Source organism: Portunus trituberculatus, chromosome 31, assembly GCF_017591435.1.
Source record: "Portunus trituberculatus isolate SZX2019 chromosome 31, ASM1759143v1, whole genome shotgun sequence".
NCBI classification, from domain to species: domain Eukaryota; kingdom Metazoa; phylum Arthropoda; class Malacostraca; order Decapoda; family Portunidae; genus Portunus; species Portunus trituberculatus.
The window spans coordinates 18,853,863-18,876,362 of NC_059285.1; the positions used below are offsets into that span (position 1 = coordinate 18,853,863).

A 22,500-nucleotide genomic window follows, 5' to 3' on the forward strand; every position below is an offset into this window, starting at 1 on the left:
TCCATACTGGACCTTTCATTCCACATTTTTCTAAAAAACTGATGTTGTCTGTACTTAACAAAATCAGGAAGAGACGGGTAGCCTGACTCCACATAGCAAACATAATTAGGTGTTGTTTTCCTCACCCCCAGCAGCTGTTTCAATGCCCAATTGTAAAGCTTCACCACAGGCTTGATTGATGTCAGCACACACCCACGACTCACAGCCATACACGAGGGACGATAGTAATGCTGCATCGAACACTCGTCTCTTCACTATAAACGGAATATCATTATTCTTCTTCAAAAATTAAATGAATTTGAGCACATGACAACTTTTTTTTTGGCATGTAACTTTACGGACGAGTTTTTTTTTATTTATTTATTTTTTTTTTTTTTACGTAGGGAAGAGGGCCAACCAAGGGCAAAAAAAAAAAAAAGAAAGTTAGAAAAAAGCCCACTTGAACGCTGGCTCTCCAAAGAGTACCAAAAGTGCCAAAACCGTCAGCCAGAATTAGGGGAGCAAATGCCTCGCTACCTCCCTCTTAAAAGAAGACAAGTTGTAGGAATTTAGAATACAGATGCAGGGAGGGAGTTCCAGAGTTTACCAGTGAAAGGGATGAATGATTGAGCGTACTGGTTAACTCTTGCATTAGAGAGTTGGACAGAATAGGGATGAGAGGAAGAAGAAAGCCTTGTGCAGCGTGGCCGCAGGAGGAGGGGAGGCATGCAGTTAGCAAGATCAGTAGAACAGTTACCATGAAAATAGCGATAGAATATAGAAAGGGATGCAACATTTCGGCGGTGAGAAAGAGAGTGAAGACAGTTAGTCAGAGGAGGGGAGTTGATGAGACGAAGAGCTTTCGATTCCACCCTATCAAGCAAAGCTGTGTGACTGCATGGAACCCCCCCCAAACATGCGAAGAGTACTCTATATAGGGACGGATAAGGCCCTTATACAGAGTAAGCAGTTGGAGGGGCGAGAAAAACTTTACAGTTACAGAGCCATCACTCGTGAATGGTGAACCTAAGTATATGTAGCTGGTACAATGCTCTACAATCATCTCTCCTACTTGAAAGGGCTCAACATCATCTGCTCCACCGTTAATGACAAAAATTTGGTTTTCTCATTGTTTACCTTCATACCATATTCTTTACAATAGTCTTTTAATATCCTCAATTTCTCGTACATGTTCGCCCTACTTGTCGGTAACAAAACTGTATCATCCATATCTACGCCACTCTTATTCTATCTATTTTCCTTGATCAACACCAAACGAGAGAGAGAGAGAGAGAGAGAGAGAGAGAGAGAGAGAGAGAGAGAGAGAGAGAGAGAGAGAGAGAGAGAGAGAGAGAGAGAGAGAGAGAGAGAGAGAGAGAGAGAGAGAGAGAGAGAGAGAGAGAGAGAGAGAGATAAATAAAGTAAGAAAAAAAAAAAAGGCAGATTACAAAATGCTACTAACTCTAATACAAGACGACAAAAGAAAAAGAAAAAATGAAAAAATGAAAAGAATAAAAATAAAAGCAACTTACACCACAATGAAAAAAACAAAGAAGAAGAAGAAGAAGAAGAAGAAGAAGAAGAAGAAGAAGAAGAAGAAGAAGAAGAAAAAAAGAAGAAGAAAAAGAAGCAGGAAGGATTTGCATTGGAGAGATTGAAGTTACGTGGAGGGGAGAAGTGAGGAGGGGCAGTGTTGGGGAGAAGGAACAAAGTTGGGGGAGAGGAGGGAGTGAAGGAAGAAGGAGAGGGGAGAGGAGAGAGAGAGAGAGAGGAGAGAACAGGTAAAAAGGTGTGGAATAATCATTAATGAGAGAGAACTGACCAGAATACACGAGCAGAGAGAGAGAGAGAGAGAGAGAGAGAGAGAGAGAGAGAGAGAGAGAGAGAGAGATGGGGGATCGACTTTCATTTGGCTAGGAGAGGTAATGAGAAGTGGTAATAATGTCGCCTCTCTCTCTCTCTCTCTCTCTCTCTCTCTCTCTCTCTCTCTCTCTCGCTCCTTCCATCAAACACAATTAGCAATACATTTTCATTACCCACTCTCCCTCCCCACAACACAACACACATGCGCCACACCTCCCCCACCCCTGTCCCACCACACCCCTACCTTTCCCTCCACTACATCTACCTTCCACTCCCTCCCTCTATCCCCATCCCCTCTGCTCTCCTCCCATCCACCCAACACACCCAAATCATTATACTTCTGTCCTTCTATTCAAACACCACCAACACCACAACCATCACCACCACAATAAGGTTACAGTCTCTCTCTCTCTCTCTCTCTCTCTCTCTCTCTCTCTCTCTCTCTCTCTCTCTCTCTCTTGCCTTTATTTAATTCATTCATTAAGGCTACAAACACACTCACTCTCTCCCGTGTCTACACCTGCTCACACACACACACACACACACACACACACACACACACACACACACACACACACACACACACACGCCCATTGTCTCCATCACTCCACGTATCGCCTCTCTCTCTCTCTCTCTCTCTCTCTCTCTCTCTCTCTCTCTCTCTCTCTCTCTCTCTCCTGCGGATGTTTCTTTAATGTGACGAAGTTAATAAATACGCGTTCTTCTGAGATTTTGATTACATGCACACACACACACACACACACACACACACACACACACACACACACACACACACACACACACACACACACACACACACACACACACACACACACACACGCATTAATTTTCATTTACTTGCAGTATTTAACTATTAATCTGCTAATGGAATTACTCTTTTCTATAACTCTTCTTCTTCTTCTTATTATTATTTTAATTATAAATGTTATTATTATCATTATATCATTATTGTTATCATTATCATCATCATTACAGCTATTTCAATCTATATCTTTACTCTCATTGTTTCTACTACTACCACTACTACTACTACTACTACTACTACTACTACCACCACTACTGCTGCTACCACCACCACCACTGCACCACCACCACTACTACCACCACCACTGCACCACCACCACTACTACTACCACCACCACTACCACCACCACTACTACCACCTGCCACCACCACCACCACCACTGCTACCACCACTGCCACTGCTGCTACTACCACTACTACCACCACCACCACTACTACCAATTACTTCTGCTACTAACTACTACTACTGCTACTATTACATACTATTACTACCACTACTACTACCACCACCGCTACTACTAATTACTACTACAACTACTACTACCATCTCTACTACTACTAACCACTACAAACTACTACTACTACTACTACTACTACTACTACTACAACTACCACCATCATTACTTTTCTACTACAACTACCGTCTACTAACTACCACAAGACAACCCCACATAAAAACAAAACAAAAAAATCACAACAACCACCACCACCACCACCACCACCACCACCACCAACAACAAAAAAAATAAGACAACAAATCTAGCCAGCGGAGCAATGGAGGGTTCTGATTGGCGGAGGAGCGGTGAGGAATCTGAGACTGACCAATGGGAGGACTCGGCTCAGCGTGGAGTCAGGAAGCCGAGAAAGAGGATGGGATTCGCGCCTTTACGCTCCTCTCTTTTGGTTTTCCTCTTCCCAGCGCTAACAGTACCCGGGGAGAGGAGAGAAGGGGAGAGGGGAGAGGGAGAGGGGAGAGGGAGGGTAGATACGAAGAGACGAAGGGAAAGTGAGGGAGGAGAAAAATAGGAAGAGAAAAGGAATGGGAGAAAAGAGAGGGTGGAGGTAATGGAGAGAAGACTGGGAGGAGGGAGGGAGTGAGGGGAAGGAAGGGTGAATGGGAGAGGAGATGAGTGAGGGGAAAAGTAGGAAGGAGTGAAGGATGGAGGAAGAGTGATGGAGGAACTGGAGGGAAGGCTGGGAGGAAAGAGGGAGTGAAGGGGAAGGAAATGTGAATGGGGGGGAGGGAGGGAGGGAGGGAGGGAGAGAGAGAGAGAGAGAGAGAGAGAGAGAGAGAGAGAGAGAGAGAGAGAGACACACACACACACACACACAAAGTGCGAAAAAGTGGGGAAAGTGGGGAAAAAATGGGAAAAATATGAGTGAGAAAAAAGTCGGTGTGAAAAAGGGAAAAAGTGTGAAAAAGGGGAAAAAGTGTGAAAAAAGTGTGAAAAAGAGACTGTGGTAAAAAATATGAAAAAAAGTGGAAAAAAGTGTGTAAGAAGAAAAGTGTGGAGAAAATTGTCAAAAATGGGTGTGAAAAGGAAGGGGGAAAAAGAGTGAAAAAGAATGAAAAAAGAGGAAAAGAGTGAAAAAAGTGAAAAAAGAGTGAAAAAAGGAGTGCAACAAAAAAAGTGAAAAAAATAATGAAAAAGTGTGAAAATAAGAGTGTGAGAAAAAGCGTGCTAAAAAGAGTGTGGGAAATGAGTGTGGAAGAAAAGTGTGAAAAAGTGCAGGAAAAAGTGTGGGAAAAAGAGCGATGGAAAAAGAGTGTGAGAAACAGAGCGTGGGAAACAGAGCGTGGGAAAAAGAACGAGTAAAAAGAGTGTGGGAAAAAGAGCGTGGGAAAAAGAGTGTGGGAAAAACAGTGTGGCAAAAAGAGTGTGGGAAAAAGAGCGTGAGGTAAAAAAACGTGGGAAAAAGAATGAAAAATAAAAAAGTAAAAAAAAAATATAAAGAAAAAAATGTGAATAAAAATTAAAAGATCTGGAAAAGTGAGTGTAAAAAAAGTAAAAAAAAAGCAAAACAAGTAAAATAAAGAGTGAAAAAGAGAGTGTGCTAAAAAAGAGTGAAATCAGCTTGAAAAAAAAGTAAAATTGTAAAAAAAACATTTATAAAAAGTACGAAAAGAAAGTACCAAATGAAAAGGAAAACATTAAAACTCTCCCTTGTTGTCCATTAATTTCCTGTGACTTGTACAGGAAGGGAAAAAAAAAAAAAGAAAAAGAAGTACTCCTGTAATTTCCTTCTATAGAACTTTTCCTTCTTAAGCTGGAAATAAAACAACAAATTTTCTGCCTCTTTAGCAACTGTCTTAAAAAGTGGAGGAGGAGGAGGAGGAGGAGGAGGAGGAGGAGGAGGAGGAGGAGGAGGAGGAGGAGGAGGAGGGACACAAAGGAGCGAAAAGGAAGAACAAGTAGGAACGTGTCTCTTGATGGTCAGTTAGTTTGGATTTTATTACGTTATTTGTATATAACTGTGATTAAACTAATGTTGATATACTTACTATCTGATTGATACGCAGAGAGAGAGAGAGAGAGAGAGAGAGAGAGAGAGAGAGAGAGAGAGAGAGAGAGAGAGAGAGAGAGAGAGAGAGAGAGAGAAGAGGAATGGAAAATTATAAGGGAAAAATGAATAGAGAAAATCATTAGAAATAAAGGAAAAGAAGAAGAAGAAGAAGAAGTAAAAGAAGGAAGAAGAAAAAGAAGAAGAAGAAGAAGAGGAAGAGGAAGAGGAAGAGGAAGAGGAAGAGGAAGAGGAAGAAGAAGAAGAAGAAGAAGAAGAAGAAGAAGAAGAAGAAAAAAAAGAAAAAGAAAAAAAAAAAAAAAAAAAGAAAAAAAAAAAAAAAAGAAAAGAAAAAAGAAGAAAAAGAAGAAGAAGAAGAAAAAGAACAAGAACAAGAACAACAACAACAACAACAACAACAACAACAACAACAACAACAACAACAACAACAACAACAGGAATAACAATGTTGCCAAATTACTCTTTATTTTTTAGTATTTCTTGAGTGTTTCATAAAATTCAAGATGTTGCCAAAATGTAAATAATGCTCTGTAAGTCCTGAGCTGAATTAATTTGTGTGTGTGTGTGTGTGTGTGTGTGTGTGTGTGTGTGTGTGTGTGTGTGTGTGTGTGTGTGTGTGTTTCTCTATTCTTATCAGTTTTTTCTTTTGCTTTTTCTTTCTCTCTCTTTCTTTCAATTACCTTATCCTCTCATTCCCCAGTCAGCCTATCCTCTCCTATCCTATCCACCTATCCTACCTCACTATCCTATCCTCACTCACCATTCTATCCTAGTCTATCCTTCTCGTATTCTCCTATTTCTCCTATTTCCTATCCTAACCTATCTTCCACTAACCTATCCTCCTTGCCTCCCCACTAACCTATCTTTCACACTTCTCTTCCCTGTTCCCTTTGCCTCCTATTCACTGGTCCAAACGTCTGCGGCTCCTTTCTTGTTTCTGGCGCTTCATCTTGTTCGAATTTAATCCTGTCTTGTCTCGCTAGTTTTTTTTACATTTTTTCTTTATAGTCCTTCACTCACACCAGCGCCAGTCGGAGGGAAACGTGTGTGTGTGTGTGTGTGTGTGTGTGTGTGTGTGTGTGTGTGTGTGTGTGTGTGTGTGTGTGTGTGTGTGTGTGTGTGTGTGTGTGTGTGTGTGTGTGTGTGTGGCGTGCCTGCATTAATTCCCTCAGCTAATCTCATTGTATACGTCAGATGAAACTGTCTTCTGTTTCCTGCATAACAACACACACACTCTCTCTCTCTCTCTCTCTCTCTCTCTCTCTCTCTCTCTCTCTCTCTCTCTCTCTCTCTCTCTCTCTCTCTCTCTCTCTCGCTCGTTCGTACTTTATGCCTTTCTCAGCCTCTCTTTCTGTCTCTCTGTCTCTGACCCTTTCTCTCTCTCTCTCTCTCTCTCTCTCTCTCTCTCTCTCTCTCTCTCTCTCTCTCTCTCTCTCTCTTTCCTGGAAGCCTCAGACGTTTAGTGGAAAGCCCGCTGCACAATCTGGCCATTCCCGACAGACCAAACTTCGTCATCCACCTCTCCTTTCACTCAGCTCTCCTTAACTTATCCAGCCTTGGCCAGCCTCCCTCTGCCCTGCCCACCCCCCACCATCTCTCTCTCTAGACAGCCCCGCCAACCCACACTTCTACCCACTTAAACTACGATACTTTGCTCCTCTGAACTGACTCAAATCTGGGAACTAAAGGTATCTGTTGAGGAGTGGTGAGTAGTGAGTGGATGATTGAATAGTATTTGGTTAGTTGTGTTTAAAGTCAGTGGAGTGATTGGAGAAATGTTCCAGTCACGTCACCGCCGCCACACCGCCAGCCAGTCAGTCAGTCACCACAGCCAGCCCAGCCAACCCAAGCCACCCACCTCTGCAATTCACTCACGCTCAGTTGTACAAGCCCAGTCCATTAATTGCCAGCCAGCCAGCCAGCCAGCCAGGCCACTCACACCCAGTCACGGGAGGGAAGGAGAATACGGCTCACTCTGCCCGAAACCAGACATGCATAATATAATACAGGTACACGTCTCTCTCTGTCTGTCTCTCTGTCTATCTCTATCTCCGTCTCTGTCTGTCTCTCTGTCTATCTCTATCTCTGTCTCTGTCTCTCTCTTTCTATCTCTGTCTCTGTCTCTGTCTCTGTTTCGGTTTCTCTCTCTCTCTAACACACACACACACACACACACACACACACACACACACACACACACACACACACACACACACACACACACACACACACACACACACACGGGGAATCAAAAGTAATGTGCTGTGTTACTCTTTTACATAATACATTTTGGTTTACAGTGTTGCTGCTGTGAACTCATTTATGTGTACGCGAACGGGTAAACACATTCATGGAGGCCGTTAGTTGAAATGTACCGTGTTTTCAGCGCTAATGTTATTCTCACCGTGGCTCCGTGGTACAGTATAACATTAACCCCTTCAATACTGGGACACATTTTTACCTTGAGACTTGTGTACGATTAGATCATTTTATTGACATTAAAAGGGTCTATGGAGGTCAGAAGATTAATGACCACAGTCTTTACTATTTTATTCCCCCACATAAGATTCTGAAGCTGTATAAAGTCACCAAATAGTTAGCAGAGTGAATATGGAAACGTGTCATGGTACTGAGGGGTTGACACTCTGAGGTTCAAGTTTCACTATGAACTTATGAAAAATTAGACTGCTCAGTGGACAGGAAGAGAAGAAAGAAGATGATAAGGGTGATAGAAGGAGGAGGAATTAATACGAAATGGAAGAAAGAAGAAGGAGAAAGAGAAAGAGACATAAAAGAATGAAAAAATCAGGCTGCTCAGTGGCCAGGAAGAGAAGAAAGAAGATAAGGATGATAGAAGGAGGAGGAATTAATACGAAAAGGAAGAAAAGAAAGAAAAGAAGAAGGACAAGGAGACATAAAAGAAAGAAGAGTAATTACAATCATACACTAAAAACGGAAAAGAAGAAACCGAATAAAATTTTCATAATACAAAGAATACAAAAAAAAAAAGATGAAAAAAAAAGGAGGAGGAGGAGGAGGAGGAGGAGGAGGAGGAGGAGGAAAAGAAGAACAGAAGAAAGATAGGTAATTACAATCATAACATAGAGAAGAAAACGAATACGATTTTCAGACTAGAAGCAAATGTATAAACAAACACACATCAAAGAACACATCCGTCTCACTAGCCACGGAAAATAAATATGTACAACGAGAGAAGTGGAAAGCAAGCGACGGCGTGTACCTTGAGTGTGTGTGTGTGTGTGTGTGTGTGTGTGTGTGTGTGTGTGTGTGTGTGTGTGTGTGTGTGTGTGTGTGTGTGTGTGTGTGTGTGTGTGTGTATCTTATTCCAGTCTTCATCTTGCCGCGGTGCAGATCTTTGATGAGTTGGTCCACCCAGAATGAAACACACATACACTGATCTTAATAAAACACACATTCATACACTGCCACACTTATTTTTCATCGCACGATTCATCTATAAGGAAACATCTCGCAAATACACGCAAATACACACACACACACACACACACACACACACCTCTCTCTCTCTCTCTCTCTCTCTCTCTCTCTCTCTCTCTCTCTCTCTCTCTCTCTCTCTCTCTCTCTCTCTCTCTCCAAAAGTTTGCTACACTTAATTATTCTGAGAGACCACTCCACCAGCCCCTCCCTCTCTCCAACCCTCCCTTGTACCACCCACCCTCTCCTCCCACACCCCCAACCCCTCCCCCACCACGCCACACCCAGCTGGACACGCCCTCACCCACTTTTCATCGTAATAAAGATAATGTTGATGACAATGATAATAATAATAATAATAATAATAATAATAATAATAATAATAGTAATAGTAATAGTGTACTCACCGTCTTTAATTGGACAGGTAGGAAGGAGCAGCGTCTTACCTGTATGGAAGAGAGAGAGAGACAGGTGTTAGAGATGAGAGAAAGACAGAGAGAGAGGGAGAGAGATTGATTTCCTCTCCCAACTCATCATAAAAAAATAATGAATAAATAAACAAATAAATAAATAATAATGATAATAACAATAACGAAATGCATAAACAGATTAAACAGATAAATACAACAATAGATTCAATTAAAAGGGAATAAAGTCAGAAGGGATTTAATGCTCCTGGTGTGATGGTGTGACGGTGATTTGCGTAACAGTTAATCTCTTGTTGGCTGCAGGGAAAATGTGACGAGGAGAGGAGAAGAGGAAAATAACGTTACGTAACACAAATCTCCTTTTTTTTTTTTGTCTTTGTAAATGTCATGTTATATATTAAAAAAAAGAGAGGATAGAATTAAGTATCATATCTGTTGTGTCTCTCTCTCTCTCTCTCTCTCTCTCTCTCTCTATGTCAGTGTATATGAGTGTTTGTTTGCTTCATGTGTGTGCGCGTGCATGTAAAAAAAAAAAACAAGTTATATAATGAAAGCACACACACACACACACACACACACACACACACACACACACACACACACACACACACACACACACACACACACACACACCCTAAACATCCTATTTGAATTCTTTCCAAACTAATATTTATACCTTTGCCACCACCACCACCACCACCACCACCACCACCACCACCACCACCACCCACTCACTCTTTCTTCCCCACTTCTCACTTCCCAACATCATTTCTGCGTGAGGGTCTTCTAAGCCAGATGCAGAAGGAGGTTAGTAGAAGTTTCATTAAGGAGAGAGAGAGAGAGAGAGAGAGAGAGAGAGAGAGAGAGAGAGAGAGAGAGAGAGAGAGAGAGAGAGAGAGAGAGAGAGAGAGAGAGAGAGAGAGAGAGAGAGAGAGAGAGAGAGAGAGAGAGAGAGAGAGAGAGAGAGAGAGAGAGAGAGAGAGAGAGAGAGAGAGATGGCTGGTGTCAATTGCAAGAAAGAGGAGGTGAAGGAGGAATTGTGTGTGTGTGTGTGTGTGTGTGTGTGTGTGTGTGTGTGTGTGTGTGTGTGTGTGTGTGTGTGTGTGTGTGTGTGTGTGTGTGTGTGTGTGTGTGTGTAAAACAAGTGTATGGCGCCAATATTTTGTCTGGTTCCATTTCCTCTCTGCTCGTCTGTCTGTCTTTCTCTCCTTTCCTCCTCCATCTCTCTCTCTCTCTCTCTCTCTCTCTCTCTCATCACCACATTTCTATTTCCTTCTAACTTTTTATCCCATACCTCCCTTTTTTCTCCTCCATTCTTCCTCTCCTCCCATCATCAACCTCTTCCTCCTCTCTCTCCTCTTCTCCTTCTCTCCACAACTCTTCAGCTTCCCTTCCTTCCTTTCCTTGATGACCCTTCCCCCATCTCGTCTCACTTCCCTTTCCCTCTCCGGTCTCCACTCGTCCCCTCAGCCTCCCACTCAGCCGCGGCGTTCCTAAGTGTCTTTAGGTGTCGTGACGGTGAAGTGCCTCCCGTGGCTTCCTGGTTACTGACCTATCGACCCACTGCTTCACTCCTGTTCGATTCTCAAGAGGTAACTGATATTGATGGTGCTGATGTGTGTGTGTGTGTGTGTGTGTGTGTGTGTGTGTGTGTGTGTGTGTGTGTGTGTGTGTTCATCTTCTAGGCATTGAGGCGACACCTTCCAGCGGTCCCCATGACAACACACTACTCCACATCCCCGCCCGGCGCCTGCACACGTCCCGCCTATCGCCGCTGCTACACCCACGCCACGCCACCTACATCTGTTTCTTTTTCTACGTCTTCTGCTGCTGTTACTCGCTCCCCACGCCCACACATACCTCACTCTGTACTCGCCTTCTCAAAACCTCATCCTTCACAGGCATTGATGGTGTGTGTGTTTCACTGTTTGATCTGCTGCAGTCTCTGACGAGACAGCCAGACGTTACCCTACGGAACGAGCTCAGAGCTCATTGTTTCCGATCTTCGGATAGGCCTGAGACCAGGCACACACCACACACCGGGACTACAAGGTCACAACTCCTCGATTTACATCCCGTACCTACTCACTGCTAGGTGAACAGGGGCTACACGTGAAAGGAGACACACCCAAATATCTCCACCCGGCCGGGGAATCGAACCCCGGTCCTCTGGCTTGAGAAGCCAGCGCTCTAACCACTGAGCTACTGAGCAAAAATGTCATCCCTTTAAATTCTGGAACCATTCTTGTAGCCATATTTTTGCTACCGTGTGTGTGTGTGTGTGTGTGTGTGTGTGTGTATTTACCTAGTTGTATTTACCTAGTTGTAGTTTTACAGGGCCTGGGCTTTATGCTCGTGTGGCCCCGTCTCCATATCTACACTTATCCAATTTTTCTTTAAAACTATGTACACTCGTTGCTGACACCACTTCCTCACTCAAACTGTTCCAAGTCTCAACACATCTTTGCGGGAAACTATATTTTTTTAACATCTCTCAGACATCTTCCCTTCCTCAGTTTCTTACTATGCGATCTTATGCTTCTAATGTCATATTCTTCTCTCAGGATTAGTTTCTCATTATCCACTTGATCCATTCCGTTAATCAATTTATAATCTTGTATCAGATCCCCTCTCTCTCTTCTCTGTTCCAGGGTTGGTAGATCCATAGCTTTTAGTCTCTCCTCATATGTCAGCCCTTTAAATTCTGGAACCATTCTTGTAGCCATTTTTTGCAGTCTCTCCAATTTCCTTATGTGTTTTCTTTTTATGGGGGGTCCACACAACTGTGTGTGTGTGTGTGTGTGTGTGTGTGTGTGTGTGTGTGTGTGTGTGTGTGTGTGTGTGTGTGTGAAGCCTCACTGACTCACACACACACACACACACACACACACACACACACACACACACACACACACACACACACAGTTCTAATCCCCGAAGGATGTGAAGTCTTTTTCGAGTCAGCACAGAAGGAGAGGCATCAAAAACACAGAGGGAGTGAGTAGAACTTGTTTTGACTTTACATAAGAGATACGAAGGTCAAGAGGGGACCCTGGGGTGATATACGGGACTCAACGTAGATGGCATTAATTAAATCATCGCGGTGTAAGGAGAGGACGAGAAATAATGGTAGATAAATCCTCTTACTAGTGCTGAGCCATTAGGGAGCTTGACAAGACCAAACACGTTTATGGTTTATGGATGAAGATGATACTGGGAAGAGGTGGGTGTGTTTCACGTGTGTGTGTGTGTGTGTGTGTGTGTGTGTGTGTGTGTGTGTGTGTGTGTGTGTGTGTGTGTGTGTGTAATAATAATAAATAATAATAATGCACGGTTTATTAAATTTGCAGTACATACATACTGAAAATATACATGGGGGGATGGGGGGGAAGGGAGGCTTAAGAATAGTACACAAGGCTAACGGTTTATCTCTCGCTCCATGGCGGCGATCGCGCTGTGGTGGTATCGGTCAGTGCGTGGTGCCTTCAAGAGTATGATCGCGTTGTGGTGTCGTGTGGGGGAGCAGGTGGCGTAGGCGCGGATGACGTAGCAGAGTGTGTGTGTGTGTGTGTGTGTGTGTGTGTGTGTGTGTTAATCAACAAATGAGGTCCCCAACTAATAAGGACAAAGTGGCAATGATGGCAGTGCTTCAGAAGAGTAATCAGTGACAGTAGTAGTTGTGGTGAAGTTATCCTCAGTCTGTCATGGCACCAACATCAAATGGCAACTTTAAAACGTGGCGTGGTGTTTGCTTGCTGCAGGTGGACAGGGTGTGCTCGCTCCAATCCCCCTTCTTCAACACCCCCCACACCAACACACCAGCACGCCGCCCTTCCCACCTTGGCACACCTTCCCCTTCCCCTCCCCATCACTCCCATGGCCCAGGTGAGGGAGGACATCGTGAGGCGCCCACCACTTTAGGCCAGGTGTCCATCCACTTCCTCCTAGAGTGTGTGTGTGTGTGTGTGTGTGTGTGTGAGAGAGAGAGAGAGAGAGAGAGAGAGAGAGAGAGAGAGAGAGAGAGAGAGAGAGAGAGAGAGAGAGAGAGAGAGAGAGAGAGAGAATGACACACACACACACACACACACACACACACACACACACACACACACACACACACACACACACACACACACCATATAATAGCCTGCAGTTAACACACGCATACATTCCTTTCTTCGCGCCAGCCTTAAAAAAAAAAAAAAAAAAAAAAAAGATGCCAAGAGACGCAAAACTCATCCAAGACTCCGAAGAACTTTTAACTAATTACTTATTCTAATTTCTGGACGGAAACTTATGTATCAAGTTTCCCCAAAAGACACCCGAGAGGAGGAGGAAGAGGAGGAGGAAGAGGAGGAGGAGGAGGAGGAATGGAGGGGTAAGTGTGGGGTAAGGGTGCTGGAGAAAAGGTAGGAAGAAATGGCTTGTGGCTCTCTAACCCTCACCTTCCTTAGCTCCCCTCATCCCCCTCAGTCCCCTCCCCTCATCCTCTCCCTGACCAGTAAATCCAGACCTTTCCTCTTTAGCCCTCCACTGCCTCCCCCCTCCACCTCCCCCGCACTGTAGCCACCTGTTGTTCCTCGCTACAGACACCGGCTCTTTAAGGTGCTCTCCCTCGCGACGTGTGATCTGCTTCAGGCCGAGACGTAGTGGTTTCAGAAGAGCGGTTGTCTTATTGTGTGTGTGTGTGTGTGTGTGTGTGTGTGTGTGTGTGTGTGTGTGTGTGTGTGTGTGTGTGTGTGTTTAATTTTCTTTTTGTCTTCGTCTTTTTCCTCAGTGATAAGGTATGTATAGATTTTTTTCGAGTGTGTGTGTGTTGTGGAAGGAGGAAGTAAATAAAGGAGGGAAAGTAAAGAAAAAAGAAAAAAAAGGAAGGGGAGGAAAAGAAAATAGAAAAAATAAAGTAGTGTTTTTAGCTGTTTTCCCTTTTCCTTTTTCCTCTCGTCTACTCCCTCCTTTCTTCTGTGTTGTGGTATGTATGAACTTTTTTGAGTGTGTGTTGTGGAAAGGAGAAGCAATAAAGTAGGGAAAGTGAAAAGAAAAAAAGAAAGAAAAAAAAGGAAGAGGGGAAGAAAAGAAGAAGGCAAAGTAAAAAGAAAAAAAAGGAGAAAAGACTTGTTTATCTGCTTTGTTTCTCTCTTGAACATTAACCACAAAAAACAGAAAAGAGAAAAGTGAGTTATTGTTATCATTATATTTATCAGCGTCATCATTTTTTAGTATTATCTTTGCTACTACTAATTGCCTTTCCCTTCCATTACCATCTACGAACCTATCATTCACTTATTACCATACTTCACATGATACCTGTCTGTCATTATCACCCATTTCTATCCACTACCATTACCCTCATTATTTACACATCAAACATCTACTTCTAACTATTATACGTTATCTCTTACTATCTATACCATCAACCATCTGTCAGCACTCCTTATCACTATTAACTATCGCCAAGACATTCATATCTATCCCTTTCGTTTGGCTAACACTCTGGGACCTGCACGGGGACTATAGTCTGTCTACCCTAAAGTGGCTGCTTGGTCTGGGTATATTAGTGTCCCAGGGAATGCGTGGTTGTCAGATCGTAAGGAAAACCGTGAGCTGTCCGTGTAATAAGTGCATTGATAAACAGAAAACGAGTAACCTTACCTAACCTAACCTAACCTATTCATGTCAAATCAATTATGTTATCAATCAGCTACAACATGTTCGAAATCCAGGCGCCATTTTAAAGTAAACAGTCTATAACATTCTAAGTGGATATTTTTTAAACCTTTCCTGTTGCCCTTGTTCAACTTTCCTTCTCACAATGACAACCCACCAAAAAGCTTTCAATATAAGCATGCAGGGACTTCCACGTGTACTCCTGATGGCTTCCCTTTAACCTCTTCTGCAACCTACAGTACCATCTCACCCTTACGTATGGTCCTTATCAGATCAGAAGCCAGCAAAGTACAGTCTCGGTCCGTGCCCCTCCCAAATTAAAACTGGAGTTATTATAGTATTGAATAGCACCACAAAGGGAGTATTGAAAGACCTTCGTAAATTCTCTTTGTCGCGTGGTTTACAAATCGTTCCTGTATTGCGCGGCCATTGTGATATTGAATGGTAACACTGCCACAGCAAGACTATCGGAGGAATTCTTAGTACATTTTCTTCGCTGTCTTTTTCATATTCTTTTTTTATTTGTGTGTCTTTTGTTTGTTGTATTGCTTTTGGTGCCTTTGGGTTTGGGTACAGTGAGGAAGAGATCAATGACTCAAGATATACATAAATAGATAAATAGATAGATAGATGGACAGATAGATAGATAGATAGATAGATAGATAGATAGATAGATAGATCGTTAAATATAGATTGATTGATTGATAGATAGATTGATAGATATGGATAGACAGACAGATAGAGATAGACAAAGATATAGAAAGATAGATAGATACATAGATAGATAGATTAACTGATAGATACATATGGATAGACAGACAGACGGACAGACACACAGACAAACAGATGAAGAGATAGATAGATAGATAGGTAAATAGATAGATGGACAAACAGACAGAGACAGACAGACAGATATAGATAGATAGATAGATAGATAGATAGATAGATAGACACATAGATAGATAGATAGATAGACAGATAGATTGATTGATTAAGATAGATTAAGAGATAGATAGAAAGATAGATTAGACAGACAGACAAATAGGTGTATATAGTTTTATTGACAAGTATTTTTCTCCTTAAATAGACACAATACTACTTTACTATCTTGTCCAAACTACAATGACTACTTGAACCTGCACAACAACCAACCACTTCAAAAGAACACACAAAACAGTAAGAAGCATTCCTACACATTTCTGAACGTTTGGATGAGTTAACCCCGGCCAACAATTTTCAAGAGTTCATTTTTGGTTCTTTAGGGATTGGAACCTCTCTGAACACTATTTTCTTTCTTCCTTCCTTCATTCTTTCCTCTTTGGCCAATTATCCTTCATTTTCGAGCGTTTATTTGGTTCTTAAGGGATTGGAACCTCTTTGAATCCTATTTTCTTTCTTCCTCCTTTCCTTCTTTCCTTCCTTCCTCTTTGACCATTTGTAAGAGGGTTCAATACAATTATCCTCCAGTTTTCGAGAGTTTATTTGGTTCTTTATTGATTGGCACTTTGTTGAACCTTTTTTTTTCTTCCTTCCTTCCTTCCTTCCTTCTTTGTTGTTCTCTACTAATGCTTCTCTTATATGTAAACTAAAAAAAAAAATTGGTCATATGGAAACTATTGATTTTTTTCCAGCTGGGTTTTCTTCTAATTTTTTTTTTCTACTCGGTTATATGGAGAGTTTGCGGAAGAAAGTGGTCATTACCGTGTTTGTGTGTTTTTTTTTCCTTCCTACTTTTTTTTTTTTTTTTTAGCGACTGGAGCTGTTCAGGTACAAAAGAAAAAAAGGGAAAATAGTGCCACGATATTGTATGTAAGTAAACTGACACTTATTTTCTTTTTCGTTCTATTTCTTTTTCTTTGTCATTTTTTTCCTGCAATTATCTTTATATCTTTTTTTTCTGAGGGAGAAGGAAGGGCCACCATACTGAACATATATTCTTTCTTTTCCTTATTTCTTTCCTTTAACCTTTTTTTCCTGCACCACTGACCACACTACTAAGCACTTGGAAAAAAAGAAAAAAATATTATAACAGCAAACCACACACACACACACACACACACACACACACACACACACACACACACACACACACACACATGACATATCCCCAAAAGTATTAAAGTTTATCTCCTCTCTTGTTTCCACTTTTATAACACAAAATAAACCTCACTTTAAAGACAGATCAATTTCCAGGCCAGTTAAAATTGTTAAAGTAATTCCCATACTTAAATCCGGTGACAGATGTGAAGGAAATAACTACAGGCCTATTTCTATACTTCCAGCTTTTAACTAAATTTTCGAGGAAATTATATCCACCCGAGTCATTAATTACCTTGAAATTAACAACCAGCTACCAGAAAACCAGCACGGCCTCAGGACTCATCGATCCACTGAGTCTGCGATATATGAATTTGTGAATAAAGTGTACCTAAGTTCAGAAGAAAAAATGTTTGCCGTTGTGGTATTTACTGACCTGTCTAAAGCATTTGATACATTAGATCATGAGATTTTACTTCATAAATTAGAACATTTAGGAACTAGAGGTGTAACATTAAAATCATTTTCGAGCTATTCAAGATGTAGAAAGCAGGCTGTCTATTGTAACGAACGTTAGTATTCTTTTAATACCATTAGTAAAGTGTACCTCAAGGGACTGTTCTAGGCCAACACTATTCTTTGTATACATTAATGATATTATTAACGTTAGTACTGTATTTGACATTATAATGTATACTGATGATACCACACTTCTACTTAAAGATAAAAATATAGACACTCTGCATTCAAAGTTAATTACTGGTTAAAGCTAATAAATCAAACATCAATATTTCAAAAACTAATTATATATGTTTTTCAAAACAGATCTGTAAAAAAAAAAATCCTGTTTTACTAGAATTCGCAGTAACCTACCCAGAGAATCTATGATCAGAATATATTATATATTTTGTTAGCCGCACCTAAAAATTATATTGTATTTCAATATGGGTCTGTACGTGGCCATCTTTCCTGAACAGACTAGTTACAGCCCACGAGAAGGTTCTAAGATACAACTTTTTCCCCCAAATGATTCTACTGGCCATGTATTCTCTCAGGCCAAACTTATGAAATTTTCTTTTATTCAAAGATATTTTATGTTATTGCGAGTTTTTAAAAATCAAAGACACAACACAGTATTCAAGTTAACAGATAATGTTGTAAACATTAGGAATAATAATATTGATTTAATCTGTCCAGTATTCAGAACCACATTATTCAAAAACTGCATTACAAATTGAATAGTCTACCCCTTGATAAAAAAAAGTTCTTATAACTGTTACCTTCGATATATACAAGCGAGCAATTAAAACCCGTCTTGTCTGTCAGCAAAATTTGTGATTTATAATGTTTACTTATTTCTCTTATACTTATTATACTTATTTCTCTATTATGTTCTCCTACGATCATGTTGATTTTCCCACTACTTACTGAATATTACATCTTTGTTATGTATGCTTGCAGTTTCATATTTTTGCTCATATTGTATTTCATGTTTCTTTCACACAAATCAATACTGCAGCATTTATTATTATTATTATTATTATTATTATTATTATTATTATCATTATTATTATTTAGGCGTGCACTGCTTGTATGCTACGAGCTCTTTGTATGAATTAAAAAATATTGTCAAGGAGCTACGGCTCGACGGACCGTGGCTCATTATTATCATCATTTATTTCTTATACGACTAGGTATTGACACTGATATTAGCAATAAAACATTACTTACTTACACACACACATATTGGCCTTTCAAAATAGACCTTAAGAGAGACCAAAGAGCCTAAATGCAATGTGTGTGTGTGTGTGTGTGTGTGTGTGTGTGTGTGTGTGTGTGTGTGTGTGTGTGTGTGTGTGTGTGTGTGTGTCGCTTTCCACAAGAGTAGCAGCCAAACACCAATCAGATGACAACACAAGTTTTCTGTTGGGTAAAGCTGATGGGTAACTTGCGAAAACAGAAAAGGATGTCTCGCATATAATTGGCCAATAATTATTTTCAGTGTGTGTCGTGTGTTGTTGGTCACTAACTCTGCCATTGACTCTTCTCAAATTTTGATATCATGTTTTTTTCCCCAATTTCTTTTTCCCTCCTGGACTCTATCAAGGATGAAATTGTATCCTGAAATTATCAAAATGTCTTGGTGTTTAATTTTATTTTAGAGATGGTATTTTCATAAAGGGCATTGTTAATTATTCACTTTTTCTATCTGTCTGTCTGTCTGTCTGTCTCTCTCTCTCTCTCTCTCTCTCTCTCTCTCTCTCTCTCTCTCTCTCTCTCTCTCTCTTGTGGCACGTCTCTCCTTTTGATGGGAAAATAAATTACACACGTGAACATTCCCCACAACTTCTTTTTCATATTTTTTTCTTTCAAAGACGGTTTTAAGAAGGCTTTCAACTATACACACACACACACACACACACACACACACACACACACACACACACACACACACACACACACACACACACACACACACACACACTCTCTCTCTCTCTCTCTCTCTCTCTCTCTCTCTCTCTCTCTCTCTCTCATCCATCCCGCAGCACTCAACGCGTCCCACGGTGATGGAAACATTTCACGGACAGATGACGCGGCAGCTCAGAGGAGAGGAGGCACGAGCGCCCTTCCTTGCAGATGACTTGTACTTCACCATTCCCGTCATGCTTCCCACTGATGAGGAGAGAAGGAAGGAGGCGTGGTCATCCTCCTCCTCTCCCCCACCCCACACACACACACACACACACACACACACACACACACACACACACACACAGTTATAAAGGGTCAGTAGTCTATCCCAAGGGTCCCATCTTACAGTGAGCCACCGAAGACCAGACCAGACCGTAATAACATCACTGGGGTACGAGGCTCCAAGATTTTCACTCTCACACTCACACTTACACACTCACACACACTAATGACCTCCACTGTCGCCATTATACCACCAGAGTCATAGCTATACCTGAATATTCTTAGTAGAGATATTTTTTCATAGCATCATTTATCTGTTCCCCCTTTTTTTCTCCCCTCCTATCATCTCTTGCCTTCTATTTCTCCTTCCCAACACATTTCCTTCCTCCATGCAGTGTTATTTTCTTCCCTCATCTAAATCCCTTCCACCCTTTCTTTCCCCATACACAGTTACGCATTTTTCCTATTTCCTCTTCCCCATTTCCATTCAGTAATCTTTCTATACATAATTACAGTTTTTTCCTATTCCTATCTCTCTCTGTTCACCCTCTCCCTTTCCCCATATACACTTACATAATGTTTCTCCTTCCTATCTCTGTATCTCCCATCAAGCTAATTCCCTCATCGCTGTGCCCTCCTCCATCGCCCTTCCCTCCCCCAGTGTCTCGCAAATGGCGTTTTTTTTTTTAGCTACTGTTAATGCACTGCCTGGATTTTCAATACGTACACAAAGGAATACAAAGGAAAAGCGAGCAATATCAGATCCGTTGGTCATTAACCCCTTCAGTATTGGGATGCATTTTTACCAAGAGTATTGAGTTTGATGAGACCATTTTATTGACATTAGGAAGGGTGTATGATGGTCAACAGATTAATAGCCAGTCTTTAGTGTTTCAACCCTAAGTTCTTGAAGCTGTTATAAAACCACGAAGTAGTAAACAGAACAAATATAAAAACGTGTCATGGTACTCAAAGGGTTAAGGGTGTGTTTGTGGTGAGGTGTATATGCAGTGCTAATGGCTTATTCAGAGTAAGTGAAGGGGAGTAAAAGAGAAGGAAAATTAAAGGAGAGTAGAAAAGGAGGAAAATTAGAGGGAAGTACACAAAGGAATGTAAAAGAAGAGCAAGTAATACCAGGTTTGTTGGTCATTGAGAGTGTGTTTGTGGTGAGGTACGAGTAAGAGAGGAAACTGGCCAAGGACAATAAAAAAAGAAAATAAAAAATGCCCACTTAATTACCAGTCCCCTTGCAGGTGAAAGAGTCAGCCTAGAGAAAGGAAAAATGTCTTGAAACCTCCCTCTTAAAAGAAGTCAAGTCGTAGGAAGGTGGAAATACAGAAGCAGGCAGGGAGTTCCAGAGTTTATCAGAGAAAGGTATGAAAGACTGAGAGCACTGGTTAACTCTTGTACTAGAGAGTTGGACATAATAGGGGTGAGAAGAAGAAGGCCTTGTGCAGCGAGGCAGGAGTAAGAGGGGAGGCTTTTTTTTTTTACGATAAGGCCTATAGTGCCTGTAGGCACACTTGAAGAGTGTATAGGAAGCGCTGTTCACCTTCCGCCCATTTGTGGCGCAGGCAGTTTTATTTCTAGTGGTACCCATATTAGGGCCCATATCACCACCCAAGCTCATCTTGAGTGTAACCACCTAGAACCTGGGTATCATGGTGACATGTACGTAACTTTAAACCACTCGACAAATGGCAAAGTGTTTTAAGGCTGTACGTGGTCGGATTCGAACCTACGCGTGGACGTCTGCCCGATCCCACGCTCACCACCTTATCCACTGCGCTACCGCCAGATCAGAAGAGCAATTAGCATCAAAATAGCGATAAAATATAGCAAGAGATGCAACATTCCTGCGGTGAGAAAAAGCTGACGACATTCAGTCAGAGGAAGGGAGTTGAGAAGAAAAGCTTTTGATTTTGGTGTGCAGTGCTAATGTGTTACTCGTATTCAGAATGATGATAAGGATAGTGATAACACACATACATACATACATACATACACACACACACACACACACACACACACACACACACACACACACGAACAAACTAACATCCACATCTTAAAATATCATAATCTTCTTATCTGACCAATCCTTTCTTACTTCTCTTCCCTTCCCTCCCTAACACCCCACCACCACAACCTCCCACTTCCCCACCGTAGACCATAACCACCTCCCTCCCACACCTCCCCTCCTCCTCCCCTCACCCATCGAATAAAAGCGGCCCAAACGCAACCAAAAATTTCTCCTCAAAAATCCAATAAGACTTTCCTGTGATCCGATTGGCTGCTGAGATTTTCTTGATAATGCCACAGCCAATCATGTACGGACCTTGATTCCTGGCTCTCCTTATTCTCCTCTTCCTCTTTTTCTCCTCTCCTCCTCCTTCTCCTCCTCTTTTTCTTCTTCTTGTTCCTTTTCTTCTTCCATTTTTCTTTTTCTTCCTTTTTCTTCTTCCTTAATCCTTCTTTTTCTTCTTTTTCTTTTCTTCTTCTTCTTCTTCTTCTTTGTCTTTTACTTCCTCGTGTTTCTTTCTTTAATTTCCTTTTGCTTCTTATTTTTTTTCTTCTCTTTTTCTTCTTCTTCTGTTCCGCTCATCTCCTCCTCCTCCTCCTCCTCCTCCTTCCCCTCTTATTCTTCTTTCTCCTCTTTGTCCTTGTTTCTCTTCTTAATTACCTTCTGCTTTTTATTTCTTTCTCCATCGTTCTGTTTGATTTAGGCCCTTTTCCTCTTTTCTCCTTTTTTCTCCTTCTCGTCTCTTCCTCTTCCTCTTCTTCTTCCTTCCTTCGTCTTCCTCCTCCTCTTTTTTGTCTTGTTTCTCTTCTTTATTTCCTTTGCTTCTTATATTCTTTCTTCTTCTTCTTCGTCGTCGTCGTCGTAATAGTAGTAGTAGTAGTAGTAGTAGTAGTAGTAGTAGTAGTAGTAGTGGTAATGGCAGTCATTGTTGTTGTTGTTGTGGTTGCTGTTTTTATTCCTCCTCCTCCTCCTCCTCCTCCTCCTCCTCCTCCTCCTCCTCCTCCT

At 41.5% G+C, this 22,500-nt stretch overlaps 1 protein-coding gene and 1 non-coding gene across 2 annotated transcripts in view; both read right to left on the reverse strand.

The window, feature by feature from the left end:
• LOC123511289 (rap1 GTPase-activating protein 1-like) overlaps window positions 1-22,500 on the reverse strand; it is a 494,460-nt gene that overhangs the window by 306,687 nt on the left and 165,273 nt on the right.
• On the reverse strand, window positions 11,213-11,286 carry Trnae-cuc. Its single transcript has one exon. It is a non-coding gene; the product is annotated as a tRNA-Glu (tRNA).